Source organism: Macaca nemestrina, chromosome 1 (genome assembly GCF_043159975.1).
Source record: "Macaca nemestrina isolate mMacNem1 chromosome 1, mMacNem.hap1, whole genome shotgun sequence".
NCBI lineage: Eukaryota > Metazoa > Chordata > Mammalia > Primates > Cercopithecidae > Macaca > Macaca nemestrina.
In genome coordinates, this window is record NC_092125.1 from 177,322,594 (window position 1) to 177,346,631 (window position 24,038).

General features: G+C 41.8%; 1 long non-coding RNA gene across 2 annotated transcripts in view; it reads right to left on the minus strand.

The window, feature by feature from the left end:
• Positions 1–24,038, minus strand: part of LOC105495127 (uncharacterized) — a 163,085-nt gene that overhangs the window by 43,245 nt on the left and 95,802 nt on the right. For both annotated transcript variants that reach the window (XR_011620447.1, XR_011620446.1), the window contains one exon: positions 11,392–11,531. This is a non-coding gene — a long non-coding RNA (uncharacterized lncRNA). The remainder of the gene's footprint in view (positions 1–11,391; positions 11,532–24,038) is intronic.

Sequence of the window (24,038 nt, forward strand, 5' to 3'; positions counted from 1 at the left end):
ATGATTTATGTATTCTATTTTGTACAACTTTGTTTAATGGGCTCTTATCTGAGTGGGTTACCTTCTCTGCTATATTGAACCATAAACCTGAAATTCTAAAAGTCTAAATACAATTCAAATTTGAAGGAAATAACATGTATTGCCATTAAGGAGTTTTTTCTCCCCTCCTCTCCACCCAGATTGGTCAAGACCCCTCGTTGGGGTTCCCATGGGAGCATCTTGTGCTTCTGTTTACCATGCTACATCACATTACTATTTGACTCTCTCTGTAGTGGCTGCACCTCCAGGTTATAAGGCCTTTGAGTGCAGGTTGCATGTTCATCTTTAGATCTCTGGAGCTGCACACATAGTAGATGTGCAGTGAATATTTCCAGATTGAATGCATGTGCACCTACTCGATGAACATGAGGAATCAAAGGTGGCATCATATAGCTTTAGCTTTCAAGGAATTCAAGGCATATGGAGGAAAACAGATATGACAACTAATAATCATCAGACAGTGTAAACAGGGTGGGTACAAAGTGTATGGGCCCACAAGCAAGAGAACAGAAAACTGTGCCTAGGGTGGGTATAGAGGTCAGGAAAGGCCCAAAGTTATGTTATGTTAGTTTTGAGGGTCACATAGGAGCTGTCAGGAGTATTGGGAGTATTAGAGCCTTCGAGAAACAAAAGAGAAATTCAAAGTTAATTATGGCTGGGATGTAAAGTATAATGGGGGCAGTGGCAGGGGAGGGATCCTATGAAATAAGAGGGGGCTAGAGCACACCAAGAGCATCGGCAGCCCAGGAAACACTTGCATTTTATCCTGAGTTGAGACATCAGAAAGTTTTATTCAGAGAGTGGCATGATCATATTGACATAAAGATTTCGACTGCAGTATAGAGGATGGACTGGCAGAGTCCTAAAGATTTGGGACTTGAATGCAGTAGTACAGGGCAGATGTGATAAGGGATTGACTAGGGAAGTATGGGCTGGGATACAGAGACAGATACAGATTTAAGTGATGGCAAGAGGGTAGAATGGGCAGGGTTTGATGGCTGCTTGGTGTCAGGGGTTGCTGGAGAGGAAAGGGGGCAAGCATTTTGAGGGCCCTTCCAGTGCTGGGGTTCCAGGGTCCAGTGACTATAGAAAGAACATGAGCTATGTTGGTTTTTAGTCAATGTAGAGTGAATGGCAGAAAGGCTGTGGTTGGAGTAATTTATGAGATTCCACTGGGCTGTTTCCATCTTTTCTGAAGCTGCAGATTCTAGCTGAAATGAGAAAAAGGTGCATCTTCAGTTCTGTTTTGACAGCCTGTCTACTCACTTCCTTCCCAGGAGGATGTCCTGGTAAGATGCATAATATCAGCTTCTTGTCAATTTGGTTTAATTTTTAAAAATTGGATTAGCATCCAACTGAAATGGATGTCAACTGCTTGGAATGCATCTTTGGATCTGAGTGATTTTGATATGAACCAAATGTGATCGCCTAAGAAAGGTTTTATCTATTCAGAACCATCTTGATGTTTCAGCCACATCTCAAGTTTAACTCTTAGGAACCCAGTAAAGAAAGAAGTACATTTCACTTGTTTTGCCTTTGTGGATTTATACTTTATCATGGTGATTATTTACTGTCCCTAACAATGACAACAAAACACAAAAATGTTCATGAAAAGAAAGGGAATAGGTCTTACCATATATTGAGTGCCTTCTATATGTTAGGCATGTCCACTAATGTTATTGCATAGATTCTCACGAGTTAGGAGGTTGGACTCAATGCCAAAAGTGGGTCTCAGACACCCAATCAGATTGAGGACTAGCTAAAACAGGGCCAGGGTGGAAGCAGCTTTGCAATCAGACATGCCCACCATTGTGCCATGTCAATTTATCATTGCCGTGGCAACACCTGGGAGTTACTGCCCCTCTCCATGGCATGACCCAATGACCCCAAAACTACTACCCCTTCCCTGGAAGCTTCTGCATAAACTTCCCCTTAATTTGCATGCAATTAAAAGTGGGTATAAATATGACTGCAAAACTGCCCTGAGCTGCTAACCTGTGTCTGTGGGGTAGCCCTGCTCTGCAGGGGCAGTCATGAAGCTGTGACACCACCAGAGATGTAACACTGCCTCTTCAATAAAACTATTTTCTTCTACCTCTGGCTTGCCCTTGAATTCTTTCCTGGGCAAAGCCAAGAACCCTTCTGGGCTAAGCTCCACTTGGGGGCTCACCTATCCTGCATCACTCACAAACACATTAAAGAGAAGTATTATATCCATTTGATGGATTTGGAAATTAGATCTCATAGGGGTCTCTAAGTTAGTAAACGGAAGAGGGGAATTCAAACTCAGAACCAAGTGATGTATGGAGCACCTATTATAGCCTGACATTACACTCACACTTCTTTATTTAATCCTCAAAGCAATGTAAAATATAAAGGCTTAGAGAAGCTAAATAAAAAGAGGCTTAGCAAGATTAAATAACTTCCCCAAGGTCACTCACCAGAGACCTATGTTTTCTTTTTCCCTCTTTATTTGCAGACCAAAGATAATTATTCTATACATAAGGGTGTGTTAACAAATACATGGGCAATATTATGTCATTGCTAGGAAAACTCTTTATGATGCTATTCAGATAAAGAGAAAGAAACCTTTTTCAGAAGCAAAAACCTCTGTTTGCTAGAGAGCCATTCACAGAGCCTTTAGAGAGGGGGCCAGAGATGGGGAGTAGGTTGCTCCAGGCCCTGTATTAGACTACTCCACATGCCACATGTAATTCTAACACCCCAAACAAACCTTTGGGGTGGATATAATTATTCCTGCTTCCCAGATAGGAAAACTGAAGTTCAGAAAGGTTATGTAAAGGTTAGGTAATTTGCCCAAGGTCCTACCCAGGTCTCTTTGACCCAAAGCCACAGGTTTTCAGGATAGTGCTAACCCACTTTGAGGGCAGTTATTTAGAGAAATGTGAAAAGGAAGAAGATGATCAGAATGCAAGCTCTGCCATTGGCATTTCATTTTGCCCCTGATGTTTCCCTGGGTAGGTGGTGAATAAACGCCCTTTGATGAAATTTGCAGATGATTCTAAATCAGGCCCTGGGTAAACATGAGCAGCACAGAAAAGCAATACAAATGATCCCAAATGAAGGAGGTTAGAAGTGCAGGCAGGAAATAACATGATGAGACTGATTACCACACGGGAAATTCTGAATTAAAACATCTGGGTAGGCCAATGTGAAACAGGCCACTAACATTAGCACCTTTCAGTAGCTCCAGCTCTGCAGTTGGAAGGGCCTGAGTCAGTCCTCTCAAATCCTGTCACTGCTTTGTTAGCTGAGTTTATGTAACATTCTAGATCCTTTGTTGTCATGTCAATCATGTTCATGGGATGTTCACGAGGATTAGATAGTATCTTAATAAACTGCTTTCTTTGCTCATTCATAAGAAGCACCTTCTCATCTGTTCAAATTTTAGCATGAGATTATAGCAATTTAGTCACATCCTCAGGTTCCACTTCTAATTCTAGTTCTTTTTCTGTTTCCACCATATCTGCTATTACTTCCTCTACTGAAGTTTTGAATTCCTCAAATTCATCCATGAGGGTTGGAGTCAATTTCTTCCAAATTCCCATTAAGTATTGACCTCTTCCCATGAATCAAAAATGTTCTTTATGGCATCTAGAATGGTGAATCTTTTCCAGAAGGTTGTCAATTTACTTTGTCCAGATCCATCAGAGGAATCACCACCAAGGGCAGCTATAGCCTTATTAAATGTATTTCTTAAATAATAAGTCTTGAAAGTCAAAATTACTCCTTGATCCTTGGGCTACAGGATGGATGTTGTGTTAGCAGGCATGAAAACAACGTTAATCTTGTTGCACAGCTGTACTGGAGCCCTTGGGTGACTAGGTGCATTGTCAATGAGCAGCAATATTTTGAAAGGAATCTTTTTATCTGAGCAGTAGGTCTCAATGGTGAGCTTAAACTATTCAGTAAACTCTTCTGTAAATGAATTTTGCTGTCATCCAGGCTTTGTTGTTGCATTATTAGAACACAGATAGAGTAGATTTATCATAGTTCTGAAGAGTCCTAGGATCTCCTTAATGATAAACAAGCATTTACCATTAGGAAACCGTAATGCCCAACATAAGTCACCAGCTACATAGCCTCTGACAAGAGAGTCAGCCTGTCCTTTGAAACTTTAGAGCCAGGCGTTGACTTCTCCTCTCTAGCTATGAAAGTCCTAGAGGGCTTCTTCTTCCAATGGAAGGTTGTTTACATTTACTTGTACATTGAAAATCTGATGTTCAGTGTAGCCACCTTCATCAATGATCTTAACTAGATCTTCTGAATTACTTTCTGCAGCTTCTACTTCAGCATTTGCTGCTTCACCTGGAGACAGTTTCTTTCCTTAAACTTCATGAACCAACCTCTACTAGCTTCCAACTTTTCTTTTGCAGCTTCTTCACCTCTCTCAGCCTTCATAGAATTGAAGAGAATGAAGGCTTTGCTCTGGATTAGGCTTGGGCTTAAAAGAATGTTAAGACTGGTTTGATTACCCAAACCATTGGAACTTTCTTCATGTGAGCAATAGGCTGTTTCTCTTTTTTTTTTTTATCACCTGTATGTTCACTGGAATAGCATTTTTAGTTTCCTTTAAGAACTTTTCTTTTGCATTCATAACTTGGCTAATTCTTTGGCACAAGAGACCTAGATTTTGGTCCCATGTTGGTTTTTGACATTCCTAAGCTTAATCATTTCTAGTCTTTGATTTAAAGTTAGAGGTGTGATGTGTGACTCTTCCTTTTATTTGAACACTTAAGAGGCCATTGTAGAGTTATTAATTGGCCTATTTGTAATATTGTTGCATCTCAAGGAATAGCGAGGCCTGAGGAGAGGGAAAGAGATGGGAGAATGGCCAGGGGGTGGAGCAGTCAGAACATGCACATTTATCAATTAAGTTCACCATCTTCGATGGATGTGGTTCGTGGCGCCCCCAAATAACCACAACAGTAACATCTGATCACAGAGCATTGATCACAGATCACCATAAAATATATAATAATAATATAAATGTTTGAAATATTGTGAGGATTACCAAAATGTGATATGGAGATATAAAGTGAGTATATGCTGTTGGAAAATCGTGCTGATAGATTTGCTTAAGGCAGTGTTGCCACAAACTTTCAATTTGTAAAGAATGCAACATCTGCAAAGTGCACTAAAGTAAAAGTGCAATAAAATGAAGTATGTCTATAAATCATAATACATGATTCTCCCCTAAATATCTGAATGTCTGAATTCACTGAATTCTTATAGCAGTACTCTGAGATAGGTACTCTTAAGTTTTAACAAGTACTTGGAGAATGGAATGTTACTAATCTATCAGTCAATCAAATCAAAAGTGAAATGTCCAGCAAAAGTAATTTGTAAATATTCAAGCACCATAAAAATATAAGTTAACATTTTAGTTCTTCTATTTCTCTACTTTGATGTAGGGGGCACACTGCTCAGGCTTATAAAAAAGGGAGGAGAATAATTTATAGAGAATTCAGAAACACTGTTCTTCACTTACGTGATTTCATTTAATCTTTCCTACAGCTATTTGAGGAAGATATAACTAGCCCATTTTATAAATTTGGAAACCGAAGCTCAGATAAATTAAGTAATTTAGTAACTTGCTCAATAGCCACCCGACTATGAAGTGGCAAAGTTATGATCCCAAGTTGGCTATCTCTAAAGCCCTGGTGCTTCCGGAAATGGCTAGGGAAGAAGAGGAGGCAGGGAAATGGAGAGCAGAAAAATAGGAGGATTCCGATGGGTTTGCAGGGCTCCACAAGCAGGACTGGATTACAACAGGGATTAAAAATATCAAGGCCGGCAGAGGTGGCTTATGCCTATAATCCCAGCTCTTTGGGAGGCCAAGGCAGGCAGATCAGTTGAGGCCAGGAGTTCCAGATCGGCCTGGCCAACATGGTGAAACCCCATCTCTCCTAAAAATACAAAAATTAGCTGGGCATGGTGGCGGGCACCTGTGATCCCAGCTACTTGAGAGTCTGAGGCAGGAGAATCGCTTGAACCCAGGAGGCAAAGGTTGTAGTGAGCTGAGATTGTGCCACTGCACTCCAGCCTGAGCGACAGAGCAAGACTCCATCTCTCTCTCTCTCTCTCTCTCTCTCTCTCTCTCTATATATATATATATATATATATATATATATATAAAGAAGAACTGGAGCATTGCATCTACTCAGCTTTCAGCATGATCTCAAATGTTTTTCTTATTCTGAGAGTCAGAAGCAGATGTCCCTGAAGTACCTCTGTTTTCAGGGAAAGGCTGATGAGCACTCTGAAGGGAAGAGCAAGAGTTGAGATGTGTGCCTATGGGGTCTATGAACTGTGAACACAATGATTACTGTGCTTGGGTTATACTCTTTTTTTTCCCCCCCAAGTGTCAGCAAGAAAGCATGTGCAAGTGGCATGAATACTGAACCAGAACTTAGGTGATAGCACCTGGGAACCTTGCTAACTTGCTTTCTGCCCTTTGGCCCTCCCCAATATCCCCCTCTGGAGGATCTCCTTCTTAACTGAGTAAGAGTGGACTGGACCAGCGGACATGCAAAGGCCCTTCCTGAATTATATCCTATGGTCTTAATTTATTGTTTATATTCTAACTTCCTACATCTTAAAGAGGGTGATTCAGGTCTAACTTTGAAAGAAGATGGGGCATTCTCGTCTGGTATTTCTGAAGCATACCTTTACTAATGTCACATCTATGCTTAGGTCTCTTGTATGGTATTTTTGCAAATTTCTTACACTATGTGTCTCAGGCCCTGTACTCAGTACTTTAAATGCTTATATTATTTAATTAGATGGTATGGGTGGTAGTGAGGGAAATGGGGGAGAAATGCCTGAAAGGTAGATTCCCTGTTTGCAATCCCAGGTTCACTTAGTACTAACTGTGAAACCTTGAACGAGTTACTAACCTCTCTAGGCTTCAGTTTATCCTCTGTAAAAGAGAGTAATAATAGTACCTACCTGACTGAGTTGTTGAGAGGAGTAAATGAGTCTGTTTTTGGAAAGCCCTTAGAAGAGTGTCCAGCCCATAGTAAACACTCAATGATACGTTATTTTTAAAATAAATTCTTACCAATACTCTCATTTACACATGAGAAAATGGACCTTCAGAAAGTTTAAGGAACTTACTTGAGGTCCTAGAATAAGCAGATGCTAGGAATAGTGATGGCAGTTTTAGGATATTTTGATTGTATTTCAACCATGGACTTGGAATTGCTTATATAGTAACTAACACTCTCTTACCTATGGTGCTCTACAGCCAGAGATTTCTAAACCACAAAGCAGGCCAAGCCATTCCCAGATTAAACCCTGCGCTGGCTCTTCCTTGTGAAGAGGAAATAAATCTGAGCTCCTTAATATTACACAGAGACTACTTCTTATTTATATATTTATTTATTTATTATTTTTAATTTCAATAGGTTTTTGGGAAACAGGTGGTGTTCGTTTAAATGAATAAATTCTTTGGTGGTGATTTCTGTGACTTCGGTGCACCCATTGCCCAAGCAGTGTACCCTGCATTTGATGTGTCAGACTTCTTTCTACCTCCCCAACCTCACTGCGGCACCCCAACCCACCCAGAGATCTTTGCTTTAGACCTTCACTTAGGACTTTCCCTGTGCTTAGAATGGTGTTTCTCCTTCTGTACTGACCTTCTTGGCCTTCAGTTTTCACTTAGATATTAGCGCTTCTAAGAAGCAATAGCCCAAGAATCCCTTCCAATGTCCACTTGGAACCTTCTCTCTCATCACTTCCCCCGGTCTGCTTATTTGTCCTTATAACTTCTTTGCTGAATCCTATTTAGACTGATGTGCCATTTCATTGTGGGATGGATCAGTCTCCAATTTGGAACTTTTGGAAGGTGCCACTCTCGTCTCTCTAGGCCATTCCTGCTTACCCAAAGAAGATGAGTGAATAGTCAGCACTCAGTTTATAACATGAGCATGATGAATGGATACAATTCCAGCCAAAAATGGTGGGAAGAAAAATCCTTTTCAGTTCTCTTAGCATGGTGGCCCTATTATGGTTACAATATGATTTCCTTGAAGTCTTGTAAAATTTTGACAGGATCCCCTGAGCTGTTCTTTAGGGAATTTTCTCTAGGACTTTTTTCACAAGACTGAACCTCAAGGCTCTTAATTATGCCACAGGACAGCAGGGAAGCAGTTGAGGAGGAGAAATTAATGAAAAGGATTCTTATCATAAGCTCCTTCTCTAATTTGGGGAAACAGAAACCTCTGCATGTTTTCTCAATAAGCACTCTATCAGAAGCCTTCTTATCCTGACAGGCTTCATTCTTTCATAAACACAGCAAGAATAACCTCTGGACACTGGCCTGCCATAGTCAAGTATGAAAATGTGAATTCCATGGGTCACTGTTTTTGCAGCCGCCAGATGTGGATGAAAGAGGAAGGGTGTTTTATTGTGTTTTCTCAAGAAACAGAGAAAGGTCTGTCCTGAGATGGGCCTACTTTTCTCCCACACAAGTGGCCACCATGTGGCCAGAGGACAGCTAGCTAATTTGCAAGATTAAGCTTTTCCAAATATTTGGAATTGGTCCATTCTGTCTTCAGCTAATAAAATAGATCTTTGCTCCAAAATGGATTTAGGAAGCAGACAGAAGAGCTCCTAAGGGCTTGTTGGCAAGTTACCTGTTAACAGGGTCTGTCAAATGGATACACAATGGGTAGGCTCCATATGGACTGTCTCCAACTTGACCTCTCTAGGATGCCTGCCTTCATGCAGCGGTTCTGCCAACGGCAGATGGTATCCAGTGCCAAATGATGCTGAAATGCCCAGGATATAAGCTTCTGTTCTCTGTCATTCACTCACACCTGAGTAGTGAATACACTGAAACAAGCATACATTAGAAAAACATATGCACAAGTGAGGAATCCATATTAATTGCAAATATCTGATTTAAGGATTCATTCATTAGTTTAATATTGGGTGTCTACTATGTGCCAGAGATTTTGCCAGGTATTAGGGAAATAGATGAAATAAGACATGGCTCCTGCCATAAAGGAGCTTATGGCTTATTTGGGGAGGCAGAGTTATAAACATCTATAATATAAAGTGCTATAAGCTGCAAAAGAGCTCTGGAGAAGGAGCCCCAGGGTCTGTCTGGGAGAGGCAGGGGAAGTTTATAGTGGAAGTAGCCCTTGCATTGGGTCTTAGAGAATAAGTAGGCGGTTTCCAGTGGGAGAAGTATGTTCAGGACAGAAGCATAGACCCTTTAGAGAGCATTCTGTGTTTGGAGAATGGCAAGTTGTTCACGTGGCTGGATTGTGAAGTGGGAGGGAAGGTAGAGGTGGCTTGGGGGAAGACCAGGGCCAAGTCATCTGGGCATTAGTCATGCTAATTAATTTATATTTGACTCTGTAGGCAATGGGGGGACATGGTGGAGAACTGAATCATATTAGTGGAAGAGCAACATGGTCATGCTACGGTGTAGAAAGTGGTTTAGAGGTGAGTGGGGCAATAAATATTTAGTCCAGAGAGTGAAGCGCAGCTGCCAACAACTAACTATAATACAGGGTAATGAGTTTTAATACAGCAAGCTGGGGCTCTTCCTTCCTCACTCCTCAAATCTTTCTCTCCAGTCTTCAGAATGCTCTGTGCCCCAGGGGGATGACCTGTATGGACTGTTCCAATGGGCTTCCTATCTAGTTGGGTTCTGCTCATAGAAGCGCAGGAGGGAGATGGAAAGGAGAGAGGAGAGTGAAGTCAAGGTATTTATTCCCTTGGGTGCTTCCCTGAGGAGTCACCTTGGGCTGATTTTGTTCCTTGATGGAAGCCATAGCTTCTCTTAAGGGGCCCCTCTCCACAAAACTCTTTCTTTTTGCGTTCCAGTAACCCCTCCTGTCCTTAGTCCTTCAGGTGTAGGGTTGCTAAAAGCCTTGCTAGCATTTGAGTATGATGCTATTCCTTGTGGTTTCTCTACATTCTACACAAATCTTCCTAAATCATCCTTTATTAAATCCTGTTTGTATTGTCCAAATTTGAGTAGGTTGTCATTTCATGGTGGGGCCCTGACTACTCTGTACAAGGTGGCATAGGAGTAGAGGGCATAGAAAAGTTAGTTCTGCCTGGGACAGGGAAGAAGGGATCAAGAAGAAGAGGCAGCACTGGAGCCCTGTACTGAAAGATGAGATGGAGTTTCCTAGGCATCGAAAGTATGAAAGGCATCCTGGACTGAAGGAACAGAGTCAATAAGTGAATGGCTGAGTGAAGAAACAGGCATTTGTAGGGAGCAGTGACTGAGAGGAGAGGAGGGGCTGATAAGGGAGGTGAGGTACTACAGGAGGTGAAGGGGCAAAGATGAAGTTGGGTCAGAGTGGAAGAGCTTTGAATGCCAACTGAGGAGTTTGTGCTTTCTTCCAGAGGAAAAGGGGCAAGAATGGTGACCACACTGGGAAATGAGTCATATGAGGATAGGGGATATGTGCGTGTTTATCTTGGAGAAAAGACTTGGGAGTATGATTGTCATCTTCAAATATGTGGAGGATCTGGATAACGATATGGCACTATGCATCATGAGTTCATAGTTTTTGGCCTGGGAATTCTGTGTCTAGGAATTTAGCTGAAGGAAATAATCCAAAATGCAGACAAAACCTTCTGGCCAAAAACATCCATTGCTGCATTATTTATAATAAGCAAGAACTGGAAACAGCCTAAATGCCCAGTGACAGAAGAGTTGTTAAATGAGTATGGCAGGTCTTTACAATAGAATATTATGTGGTTGTTAACAGGGTGTACAAAAAGTTTAAAGGTGCAGGAACATGCTTTTAATATGTTAATTTAAAAAATTGGATATAAAATGTCTATGTAATTCAGTAATATATAAAAACAATATGAACTAAATAAAGACGTCAAAATATTATTCATAGCTATTGCTATTGATGACTTTGTGGGTGACCGATATTCTCAGGCTGTTCCAAAGATCATTTGTAAACAGGAGTTGGGAACTGGTAGTATCATTAAGATAAGTACACAACCTCTCAAGTGAAAATCGTTGAATGGGACCCCTACCATTTAAATATATATTTTATGCTGTTTGTTTATCACCATCATCACCACCACCATTGAATTTATTGAACGGGTACCATCTCTTAGGCATGTGCTACTTTTTTTCCCTACATATTTTATCTCTTCACCCTTTTAACTTTGTAAAAGTTTTATTTTTACTTGCATTTATGAGACAAGAAAACAAGAGTTCAGAGAGGTCAAGCAACTTGTCCAAGATTATTCTACAAGTAAATTTCATAGTTGAGATTTGAACCCAGGACATGTGATTCCAAATTGTGAGGCTGTACTGTTGCTGTATTACTTTTGCATACTCACATCGTTGTCTCCAGTCATATGTCACTGATTAGAAGTTTTTCCCAATAATGAACTCCAGTGGTCAAAATGGTACATCTTCTTGGTAATACATTATAGATGCTGACTGCATTTTAAGTAGGTGACCCAAGTGGGACGAAGTCCTATGAACGGGAGAAAGATTCATAGTAAATGCAGTAATAACTTGTTTAAGAAAAGTGATAAATAATATTGATGAGCTCTTATCATGTGTCAAGCAATATTCTAAGTTTTTTACATTAACTTTTATAGCACTCTATAAGCTTAATACTATTACAGTCTTCATTTTACATACAAGGACACTGTGTTTAAATAATTTGTCCAAGGTGACACAGCTAGACGACATATACAGCTCACTATGCTTCCTACAGTGCAATACTGCCTCTGGATACGTGCGTAATGAAGTGAAAAAGGAATTTTTAATCTTAATGGCTAGTGCCAGAATTCTTTTTTTTTTTTTGAGGCAGAGTCTCACTCTGTCTCCCAGGCTGGAGTGCAGTGGTGTGATCTCAGCTTACTGCAGCCTCCATCTCCCGAGTTCAAGCGATTCTCCTGCCTCAGCCTCCTGAGTAGTGGGGATTACAGGCGTGTGCCACCAAGCCCAGCCTTATCTTTCTTTATTAAAATACCTCAATAGGCCGGAAGTGGTGGCTCACGCCTGTAATCCCAGCACTTTGGGAGGCTGAAGCGGGCCTGAGGTCCGGAGTTTGAGACCAGACTGACCAACATGGAGAAACCCCTTCCCTACTAAAAATACAAAATTAGCCGGGCATGGTGGCGCATGCGTGTAATCCCAGCTACTCGGGTGGCTGAGGCAGAAGAATCGCCTGAACCCCGGGAGGCTGAGGTTGCGGTGAGCTGAGATTGTGCCATTGCACTCCAGCCTGGGCAACAAGAGCGAAACTTCGTCTCAAACAAACCAAACCAAACCAAACCCTCGATAAACTACTTTGGAATAAAAGTTTTAGCAACAGCTTCAGCAACAAAAGAACAGTCAAGCTTCTCTGCCTGAGAAAGTGAGAGGAGTTTGTTTTTCGCTCTAGAAAAGGAGACGGGAGGGAGACGTGTAGTACATCCTGCAGCGTGTAGATCCTGCCGGAAGGCCAGCCGGCAGCAGCAGGGGCAGAGATGAAATGCAGGGAGGCCAAGGGCATAGAGAGAGCAGGTTACACCTTCACTTCAATTTGAAGTTAGTTGTGTCTTAAATGTAAAGTCTGAAGTTAGTTGTGCCTTAAATCTCTCCCTCCAGAATGTCAGTGAGTACTACTATGCTCACAAACAATGTATGATTATGTTGTTGTTGTTACTGGAAATTGAAGAAGGGCCTGAATTTTATATCTGCCTCAACACTGTGTGAAACAAGGTCGACAAATTTAAACTGGGATCCTAGAACCATATACGTCCTATCAAGAAATGCCCCTGGAATTTGCAGAAACGTGTGTGTGTGTGTGTGTGTGTGTGTAGGGGTGTGTTTAGACTTTCAGTGTCTGGAACGGGAGACTCCAGGAAGTATTTTTTAGATGTCTCCAGGAACAGAGGCCCCAGCCAACACCTGAGTTACCTGCTTCATCTGGTTTAAATTTCCTGACCCTCCTGTAATCTCTTGCTCTGGTCCTTTTTTTTCAAAAGAAAGAAACTGTGTTCAGAGAAGGTACAGAACTTCTTCAGGTCTGCAAGGAAAAGGAAGTGCTGGGACGCAAAGCCAGGCTGGTCCAATGGATTACAAAGCCCATGGCTTCCCAGGACCTTGGCTGCCTCCTCTGTCTTGGTTTTGCTTTTCTGTTGAACCTCTCAAGGAGACCACTGCAACTTCAGTGGTGGAGATTCTGAATCTCTGGGTATTGGGATGGTCCAGGTCTTAGTCCATAGGCCAGGCCTTAACACTAAGTCAGCAACCGGGGTGGACCTCCTCATTTGGTTATACAGAAGAACAGATGACGCTAGGCCCCTGTGAGGGTGAGCCAATGGGCTAATTTGGGAGAGCAACAGGTTATTGGTAAAGATTTTAAAAGTAATGGTTTCCCAGTCTTACAAATGTGCAAGACACATTTTCCCAGTTTTAGACCTGCAAATTCTTATTAAGATGTGCTCAGCCTTATCACTGAATTTTCATAATTCTCAAATATTTTTAAAATTGAAAATGAATACACATTGAACATTTGAGAACTACAGAAAAGAGTAAAGGAGACAAAATCTTAGGAATTTTAGCATGACATTATCAGTAAAAAGTACCTTTGACAATTTGGTTCATAAAAGCCATCACTTATTGTTGTAATTTGCATTGCTTTGAATACTCAGGGAGACTCCCACACCTTTCCATACATCAACTGACAATTTGTTTCTTCTTTCATAAGTTGCTTTTTTATTCCTTTGGCCCCTCTTTTTCTGGATAAAATTTTTGTTTATATTGAAAATAGAGTTCTCTTACAAGCTCTGAAAAGAGGCGGTTGTCCAAACATCCTAGCACTTCACCTATATAATAACTGTCTTTCTTTGGCTTCCCCATGTATAAAGATGAGGGGGAAGTGAGTTAGCATAATCATGATAGAGAGCGGTATTTCCCCAATTGTGCTTTCTGGAACAATAATACAAGGGGGAAGTTAGTGGGTGTAATGGGGGAAAGGGCTCAAATGAGTTGGAAAATCCTTTATTAAATAAAAATAAATGGTTTCCCAAATGTAGTAAAACTATAGAATATGCCGTAGGCTTTTGGTGTTCATAGGGACCAAGACTTCTCTGGAAAGGGGTAGAAGATAACATTTCCCACTCAGCACCTCAGGCACTTCAGACATCCCTGGTGTGGAGGAAAGAATGTAGGAGAGGGTGGTGGCCAAAGGCCTGTTTTTCTCCAGGTATGACACTGATATGTTTTATGACTGTAGGCAAATTCCAACATCCAATCACTGGTAAAATAAACAAGGATATGTTTGAGATGAGGCTTGAAGTATGCATAGGATTTTGATATGAGAAAAGAGGTTTCAGGTGGAGGCAATTGAATGGGCAAAGTCCAAGATGCTTTTCTACCCAGAGAGATACCAAACCAAATACTATAATTCTGGCCCCCTGTTTTGTAACAACCCCACCCTTTGAGTAGAAAACAGATGTGTTTTCTTCTGAGACACAGTTTCACCAAGTGCCAAGATTTTAAAATTCTATTTCAATGCTCAGAAACCCGCCTACCTTTTCCGAAGTGTTCCTGCCCACCTAGATAAACCACATCATACAAATTCATATTTGAAATAAGAAACCTCAGTGCTTCAGTCACTTTGACAGCCAGACTTTGGGCTTATGGAGAAATTACAGATGAATGTCTTTAAAATTCAGTGAAAGACTTTTATGATCCGTTACTTGAATAGCAGGTCTAGAATTTTCATACATGGTTTATTTATACTAATTGTATAAAATATCCATGCAAACTCATTAGAAAAGTATCTGTTTTATTAAGGTGGGGAGGGGGGAAGCATGAACCAGAAGATTATTTGGATTGCTAATTGTGAAATAAGTTACTCGTTTTTAGAAAAATCTTGAATTTGCAGTCATTGTATTACATGTATAATGTAATACATTTCAATTCACTCAAATTTCTCAAACATCTCTTTTGCATCTGGCACAGCGCTGGAGCATTCTTGCTATCCAGGAGCTCACAGACTAGAACACAGCTAAAAATAATCCTGCAGTGCCCCCAAAACTATGTTAGTGTTCTCAACAAAAAAATCCTACAGATCCCAGAGAAAAGAGTGACTGTCTTGCTTGGGGAGATACATAAATTCCACAGAGATAACATTTAAGCTACCTCGTAAAGCTGAATAGGATTTTCTCCTTAAAAGGAAGGACATAAAGTCATTCCTTACTCCAAGAAGCCTTCCCTCATCTTCATAACCAAGTCAATTTCTTCTACCATTACTCTCATAAACAATGTTCCTCCCCAGTGAAGCATGTACCATCTCCTAAGTTCCCATTTCTTTGTACCATTTCCTAGTTCATATCTGTTTAATTCATCTAGTTAACGTTAGACTTTACGTCCAATGGAGGTAGGGGCCATATCCTTCTTTTTTCCCTATTCAGAACTCAGGTCAGAGAAGGAGCTCAGCAAATGTTGAAATGGATAAACAGCATGAACAAAGACAAAGAAACAGGAGGTAAGGGCACTTTAGGGGAAGAAAGAGCAAGTTATTCAACACATCGGGAGTAGGATGCAGAATGGACCTGGAATTGGCAAAAATTTGAGCAAAAATGTGCTAGCTCTTAGCTACCAATTTTGAACTAAAGTAACCAGAGGGAAGTGAAAATTAGCCAAGCAGCATTTCTAAAAGGCCAGGTTGACTCTCTCCAACACCCTGAGTCCATCTGTGGTTTCCTACGTCCTGTCTTGTGGTTGAAGTCCTTGTCTACTCTAAGGCTGCAGGTGGACAGACCTTTGAGCATTTTTGGTTTTTCAAATAACTCCTTTTAGTTCAAAGACATTTTATTCTGTCTACTCATTCAAAGTAAAGAGGAGCTTTGGGGACAACAAAATCCTTCTCAACCTTCCAAGTGAGGTTCATGTTCTGCCTCATGGAGTTCTTGAGCCTCAGAGCTAGAAAGGACATTAGGAAGCTGAAGAAATTGAGGCTCAGACTGAGGAAAGGACTTGCTGAGAGCCACACAGCTAGGAAGGAGCCAAGCTAGGTTTAGACTCCAGGTGTGTCTGACTCCACACCATCTCATCATCCACTACTTTTCTGAAACTTCTTGTCTTTCATTCAGCAAACTTCTGCATTTCCAGGCTTCCTGCCCCAGAAAAGTTTCCTGTTTCACCTCCAAAGCCATTAGCAGGCCTTAGGCCCCTGCCAAACATCTGGCACTTGACAAGGGTGTTCCCTGCTTCCCCATCTCTGCAGGGTGCTGAAGGGGTGGCTCATGAGTTATGCCTTGATTCCATACAGCCAAGCAGAGTGCAAATAAGCAAGAGGGGAGAGCACATGTGCGAATAGAGTGGATGGCACGTCCTCCTCTTTGTGTGGCTGTCTGCAAGACAGCCTTCAGTAGCTTCTCTCTGTAGCTGCCTCAGACTTTGCCTTAGCAGGGATTCCTTGAGACTAGGCCACTATCTGTGCCTTAAATATGGACCCCTCCTAAATTATCTCTTTCTTCTCCTATAATACAAAACTGTGTGTACTTCCCATAATGTGCCATGTTCTGTCATACTGCCAGGTTTTCCATTTCGTCATCTCTCTTGTTAGGAATTCTCTCTCCTGAGTTTTTGGGCCTTTAAGGCAGTTCAGTTTAAGAGTTACTTCCTTTGTGAAGCAGCCTTAATTCCTCCAAACTTGAGGGCTTCTTTACCCATTTTTATTCTGCACTTTCAACTCCTTGTAAGTCCATCATTGCATTTATCTTATTGGATTATACTATCAATCTCCCCCATCAAATATATAACAGCTATCATTAATAACTATAATTTATTAAGCACTGACAATGTGCTGGGAAATGCATGAAGAATTTGTCTCATGTTATCATAGTTAATCTTTGCCATGACCTGGTAAATTTGATGCCTTAATTTGAATTTCCCTCAAATTGAAGGTTGATTAAGGTAGCTGTTATATTTTTATATCCCCGGTTCAGGGGATCTCAAGAAGCAGGAGTGAGGGACAGGGAGAGGGAGACAGGGGAGGAGGAACAGTCAAAATAAGTCTGTTTTGTTTTGTTTTTGAAGTCACCGCTGTAGGCAATGGGTGTTAAATTCTGTCTCCTAGGAGAGTGGGAGGCTGGTGCATTCACTCATCAGCCACCATGCCCTGTTGATCAGGAGCTGTCCTGAGGGCTGGGAGTTGTTAATGCCCCTGCACTTCTGGGCTGAACTTACCTACACAGGTCAAGCAGATTATGGCAACCCTGGAGAATGTCCTGGGACAGAATACTGAAAGATGGGAGCTACTTGCTTGATGTGGGAAGCTGATAGTACAAGGTGATTCTGAGCATGGAGATATCTATCACAGCTGCAGCTGGAACAAGGTGTAGGTCAACAGGATGTGATGAAGGTGCTATAGCAGACAGCCTCTGCCATAACAGATAGCCCCATTTTACATGTGAGGGAACCACCATCTCTAACTCTGAAGCTTGGGCTTTTTAGTGGTATAGTAGAGTCTAAGTGCCCAGAGGTTGAGAATCGGTATCTTTTGTCTCTGCAGCTTTAATGACTAGCAAAGCCCTGGCACATTCTGTGTCCTTAGAAGATGATAGCTGAATAAATGAATGAGTTGCCAGAGTAGTAATTTGAGGCCCTGTAGGATTGATTCTTACCGTAAACACTCATCCGACTTACGTTAAGCAACCCAAGAAGCTTGTAGCCAATCAGGAAAGGCAGATAGCAAATAAGTATGTTTTAAAAATCTGATGAGTGTTTTAAAAGTAGAACTCTGTGTTATGGGAGCATGCAGTGGGAGGGCTCATCTAGTTTGTAGCTCAGGAAGGCCTTTTTGAGGAAATGAAGTTTAAGCCAATACTTGAAGAATAAATAAGTAATGGAGGATGGGTGGGAGGAGGAAAAGCACACTGAGAATGCCTGGCAGTGTGGAGAAGTTGTGGAGCTGAGAGGAGGTCAATAGAGCTGTTGTGTGGTGGGGAGGGCCTGGTTGTGATAATTAAGGCTGGAGAAGTAGATGGGGCTAGATGATGGAGGACTTCTTTGTAAGCCAAGTTAGAAAAGAGCATTCTGGCTATGGTAAGAAAAAGGTATTGGAGAGAAGTGAGTGTGGAAGTGGGAAGACCAGTTAGGAGATGGTAGCTGATGTCCAGAGGAAAAATGATGGCAGCTTAGTTTCGCATCTAGGGGTGGCGAGGATTGGAGAAGTTGGTGAATTCTGGAGATATGTATGGAGCTGAGTGATTAGGAATTGTGATCCACTGGAGGGAGGGGAAGAGACAGTCATGTCAAGGGTGAGTTCTAGGATTCTGGCTGGAGCAAACAGATAAGTGGTAAATGGTGGTGTCATTCCCTGCGATCGGGAGTATAAGAGGACTAGGTTGTCAGTGGAAGTTGGTAGGATCCATTGCAATCATGATGAACTTGAGAGGCCTATGGATCAATAACTAATACACAGACCTGAGGGTTAAGGGTCACGACTAGAGTTAGTCAAGCAGGCACACAGCAACCAAAATTTAAGGAGGCACTCACTTTCAGGGTACTGTAAGCACAGGGTTAGCACGTGAGAATAAGTGTCTCCCTAAATATTGTACCTTAGGAATCTTGCTTACCTGATTGCAGTCCCAGCTCCATAGGAGGTAAAGGAGAGAGGTTCTGGTTGGAATTTTAGGTTGGGACGATAGCAGCATCGGTGATGGAGTGGACATTTGCCATTGTTTCGCTTCCCAGCATTGATTTCTACTTCCTAACAGCATTCAATTTCATTGGGGAAATTTCATTAGCTTACTCCATTGTGTGTCTTGGTGGGACATTGTGTGGGAAATAGGTGCCTTGCCTCCCACAATAGAAAGCTAAGAGGGCCCCTGGAAGGACACACTGAATATCAGAGCTTGAATCTAAAGTCCATTGTTGTACTCAGTGTAAATTTTGATATAATGGTTCTAGCTCAACAGTTAAGCAAGAGAGTCAAAGAAGAAAATGAACAACTATAGGCCATTTCAGTTTGCTGGCCATCATTCTGTCTTCTGGTCTCCCCATTGCCAATTTTTAATGCAATGTTTCAATGTATTTTTCAACAGAAGAAAATATCACCCTTTTCTAAAAGTGTGATGTGTGAGGATTTGAGGTCTGTACCCACTACAGCAATTTTTCTTACTATCAGTGAAGCCCCTGAAGCTATTTTTGGGCTGGGGTTATGGTAGGCTGGCGGCATACAGAGCAGTTGCGGGAGGAGGACATGTTGAGTCTTGGAATAAGGCAGACACCATAGAAGGAAGACCAGAGACTATGAAAGAAATTGCATCTTTGGTGACATTGTTGGAAACTTCTGGATCAAGTCTACTGAAAAGAATTGTGTTAGTAAGTTATAGACTATGCTGCTATAACAGACTCCTCAATAAAGGGACTTAAATAGCATAGAAGTTCAGGTCTCTCTTAACATAACAGTACAGAGGTCTGCCATCTGCCACACATGGCTTGGCGTCTCTAGGTTCATAGTGATTGCCCCAGCTGACCCATTTCTCAGCCAATGGGAAGAGCAAAAGAAGAATTGTAAAGCTATCAGCTTCTCTGTTAAAGACAGTGGCTTGAGAATTGCACTTATCTCTAATTCACATTCCACAGCATGGTCACCCCTAGATGCAGGGCAGGCTGGGAAAGGTAGACTCTGGAGGGTGTATGAAAGAGATGAGTAGAACCTTTGGGTCTTTGGAGACATGATGGTCTATTACTAAACGAAAGAAAAGGAGACAAGCTTTTGAGGGTAGTGATCAGCTTTTGTCAAACCAATACATTATTTTTTTTTCTTCCCTCAATCCAATTGGAGTTTGGGTTTCAGTTCTTAGCATGAAAATTCCCCCAATATGAGAGAGGATTTGTCACTGAGCCTTTGCTCTTCCCATCATACTGCCTCTCTATCATCTCAAAGGGACAGTCCAATGCTGTGCTTATTTGAATGCAATCAAATTTAATTTGTTAAGGAAAAAAGAGGGAGGGAAATAGCCTGAGATTATACTACATGCCAGCTACTGTTCTACAATGTTTACATATGTGATATCCTTTAATTGTCAACATAACTCTTTGCTTTCTTTATCTCTGGGTTGCAGGTGAGAAAAATGAGGTGGAGAAGGGTTTATACAGGTGGTACAATAGTTAATAGAATTGTGATTCAATCCCTGTCTGTCTGATTTTATAGCCCCTGCTTTGTGTACTCCATTCCCACTGTGTCTTTGTGGTATTGAGGTGCATGATGGCATAAGAATTAATGGGGACATGGAAGGAAAGATTGGCAGTAGGGAGATAATGGTAAGAGCACAGGGAGCAGTAGGGCTAGGTGTCACACATGTGTGTATGTGTATGTATCTGTGTGCTCATCCACAGAGGTGAGGAGGCAATCAGGAGCCAGATATGTGCTGATAGGACTAGTGAGAGATCAGCCCATAGTCATCACTATTCCAAGGCCCCTTCTTTGTCAATGGCACTCTCAACTCCTCCTTGACAGGAATTTACTTGTTGACTGGGTGTTTATTTGAATGAGATGGACTGCAGACCTGAAGCCTTCTTTGCTCTGACAAACTTGGGGAGGCTGGTTGCATAACACAAAGGTCTGGGATTTAGTGCAGAAAGTCATTTGAGGCCCATCCTGGCTGAAAGCACCATTGGGAAGCTGTTACATAAGCAGAGGAAGCAGTAGCTGGAAGTGCAGGGCATTGAGCAGGGGCAGAATAAGGGTGGGGAGGCAGTTTGTTAGTGAGATGAATTTCCAGGAAGGAAAGCCTGCTCTCCGCCACCCAGGCTGCATTAGGGCTGCTGCAGGATGTCTCATTCCTGAGAAAACCCTCTCACAAGAATTCTATTGTCTGATCTTCAGGAACGCAAGGAAACTTGTTCCTTAGTGAGCACAATGAGGACGCCAACAGCCAAGGGAGGAAGCGAGGAGTCCTTGAATTTTCTAAGAACCTACTGCAGACTGCCTTTTGGCAAGTGTTCAGGGAGTGGTGCTCTAGGAAGAGCCCCTGGTGGAGCAACCTGGCCTGGGAACAGTGGTGAAGCAGAGGGGTCAACCTCATGACCTCACTCAACCCTGTCTCCTTCTATCCGAGGCTTATAACTGGGAGTCTCCAGTCTTCCTTGTGCCACAGCCCAGCGTGCCTTATTTCGAGCCAGGCAAAAAGGCTCACCATCCCTGAAGAAACAGCCCACTTTCACCATCCCAGGTTCCCTGTCACACCCTTTCTTTCTCTACGTATCTGCTCACCCTTCAAAGGCCTGATCAAATGTCACTTCTTTGGGGAAGCCTGCCATCATGGATGCCTACTTTCTACTGAGCTCATATTACTTTTACCTGCATACCTTCACACCTAGCTTATCATCATAGGTTTTGCAGGTGCCCAGTAAATATATGTTGGTAATACGAATAGTCCTGATGTACTTTAATGTTATTTTGGATAAAAGTCATACTTTAAATAAACAAATAGGATTGCACTGTATAGGTTTCTGGATGAAATTCTCAAGAACTTTCTTGAACTTTGTGTTTTTTTTTTTTTAGTTCATGGTGTATGGTTAACCTGCATTCAAATGACATGGTAAATGAATTACATGTCACTCACTCGTTTCTGACTGTGTGCTCCTCAAGACGGCCACTCTCTTGATTTCCATCTCTAAATAAGGGTTAGGAAACAGGGGACGCTAAAGTTTCTTCTAGCTGAAAACTGTTAGGTCCCAGGTCTGAAATATTTAAAATGTGACCTCCCAGAAACATTTGCGTTTTAAAGGGTTCACTTAATTAGAGGCAAGAAGCCTTAGAGGTGGAACTTTAATGGAGGATGTCATAGCAAGCAGAGCTCCAAAGGCAAAGATTCAAACAACTTTCTCCAGAATGAGGAGGTAAAGATCCTCTATTCAGCCTCCTTCGAGTATCCTTATTTGACTTGGTGTGAATGTACGTATCCTTTTAAAAATATAACAAAGGAAAAGACATGGAGACAATTTTTTTTTTTTTTTTTGAGACGGAGTCTCGCTCTGCCGCCCAGGCTGGAGTGCAGTGGCCGGATCTCAGCTCACTGCAAGCTCCACCTCCCGGGTTCATGCCATTCTCCTGCCTCAGCCTCCCGAGTAGCTGGGACTACAGGTGCCCACCACCTCGCCCGGCTAGTTTTCTGTATTTTTTAGTAGAGATGGGGTTTCACTGTGTCAGCCAGGATGGTCTTGATCTCCTGACCTCGTGATCCGCCCGTCTCGGCCTCCCAAAGTGCTGGGATTACAGGCTTGAGCCACTGCGCCCGGCCTACATGGAGACTACTTAAATGCACGTTACTAAGTGAAAGAAGCCAGCCTGAAAAGATTATACGTGGTAGAATTCCAACTATATGATTTTCTAGTAAAGGCAAAACTATAGGGATGATAAAGAGATCAGTGATTGCCAGGGATTCAAGGAGAGGGAGGGATGATTAGGCAGAGCACAGGATTTTAAGGAGAGTGAAACTACTCTGTAGAGTATCATAATTGTAGGTACATATCATTATACATTTGTCCAGGTCCATAGAATGCACGACACTAAGAGTGAACCCTAATGTAAACTACAGATTTTAGTTAACAGCAATGTGCCAATATTGGCTCTTCAATTATAACAAACCCACTACAATAATGCAAGATGCTAATAATAGGGCAAATTATGTGTGAAAGGAAAGAGGTCTACAGTAATTCTTTGTAGTTTTTGCTATATTTTTCAGTAAACCTGAAACTCCTCAAAAAATAAAGTTTATTAATAAGAAATGAACCACACATCTTCTTAATCATAGCTAACATTTATATAGCACTTACCACATACCATTCACTGTTCTAAGCACTTTGCACATATTAATTCATTGGAAAAATTCTCACATCAAACTTGTGAACTATGTATTATTGTTAATCTCATTTTATAGAGGAGAAAATGGAAGCGCAGTGAGGTTAAGTGAGTGTGCACCATGCTACACTACTCTTTTTTATTCTGTACTATACCATATGCCATATGTGTACTTTACATGCCCAGTTGTCACCTCTTCCAGGAAGCCTTTCAGACCTGCCATAGGCAGGGGTAGGTCACACCTCTCTATGCTTTTATAACATCCTGGCCCAACTCTGCAGACATATTCCATTTACCATCTATTTGTTGAATGTGTATTAATGGATTTCTAAAGAAGTGTTTGGCACGTGTTTTGTTGAATCCCAGAGAAGCTAAGAACTTCCACTGAACTGACAACTCATAACTGTTCACAGAAAGGCAGGAGGTGAATGAGTTTGCTGTGGCATGCTCTGTGCACATTTATGCAATCTCCTGGTCACTTCTGCTTCCTTCTCTGATATCCTCAGCTCTCCCCTTTGATCACCTCATCTGCCTCATTGCTTGATCCAAATGTCAAAGCCACTGCTGAAGTTTGCTGTGTCTACTTCTTTTTTCTCATTTTTGGAAATGAAAATAATGTTGGTTAAGTTCCCATCCTTTCATGCTGTTCTCCCTCTTTGTGTGTCCTCAAAGCCCCATTTTTGGGATGGAGTTCAATACCAGCCAAGGAATGAGAACTCAATTAGAAAAATGAAGGGTTCACTTACAGTACCCCAATCTCCTGGAGACGATTTTTCTGGCCAGAGAAGAAAAAGGAGTGGGGCGATTCAATTTCCCCTCACTATTTCCCAAGCATTACACCATTGGTCCCAATCAGTAGGCCACCTTCACATTCCCAATTCACCCTGATTCTTCTATTCACAATAATTGGACTGTGGAGATATGGGTAAGTGTGGGCTGAATTCTTCAACTTGACAAATGGATTCCTGGGAAGAAGCTGTGGTTTGACTGGGATTCTGGAAGGTTGGTTAGAGCTAGGGTCTCACTGAGGATTATAGGTTGCAAAGCATGGAGCCTAAGGACGTCTGAAAACTGTGCAGTGTAGATAGTTGGAAGTGAGTGGAACAGCCAGCCCTCTCTGCATAACCTGGCTCTGGTGCAGTCACATCTCATACCACTCAC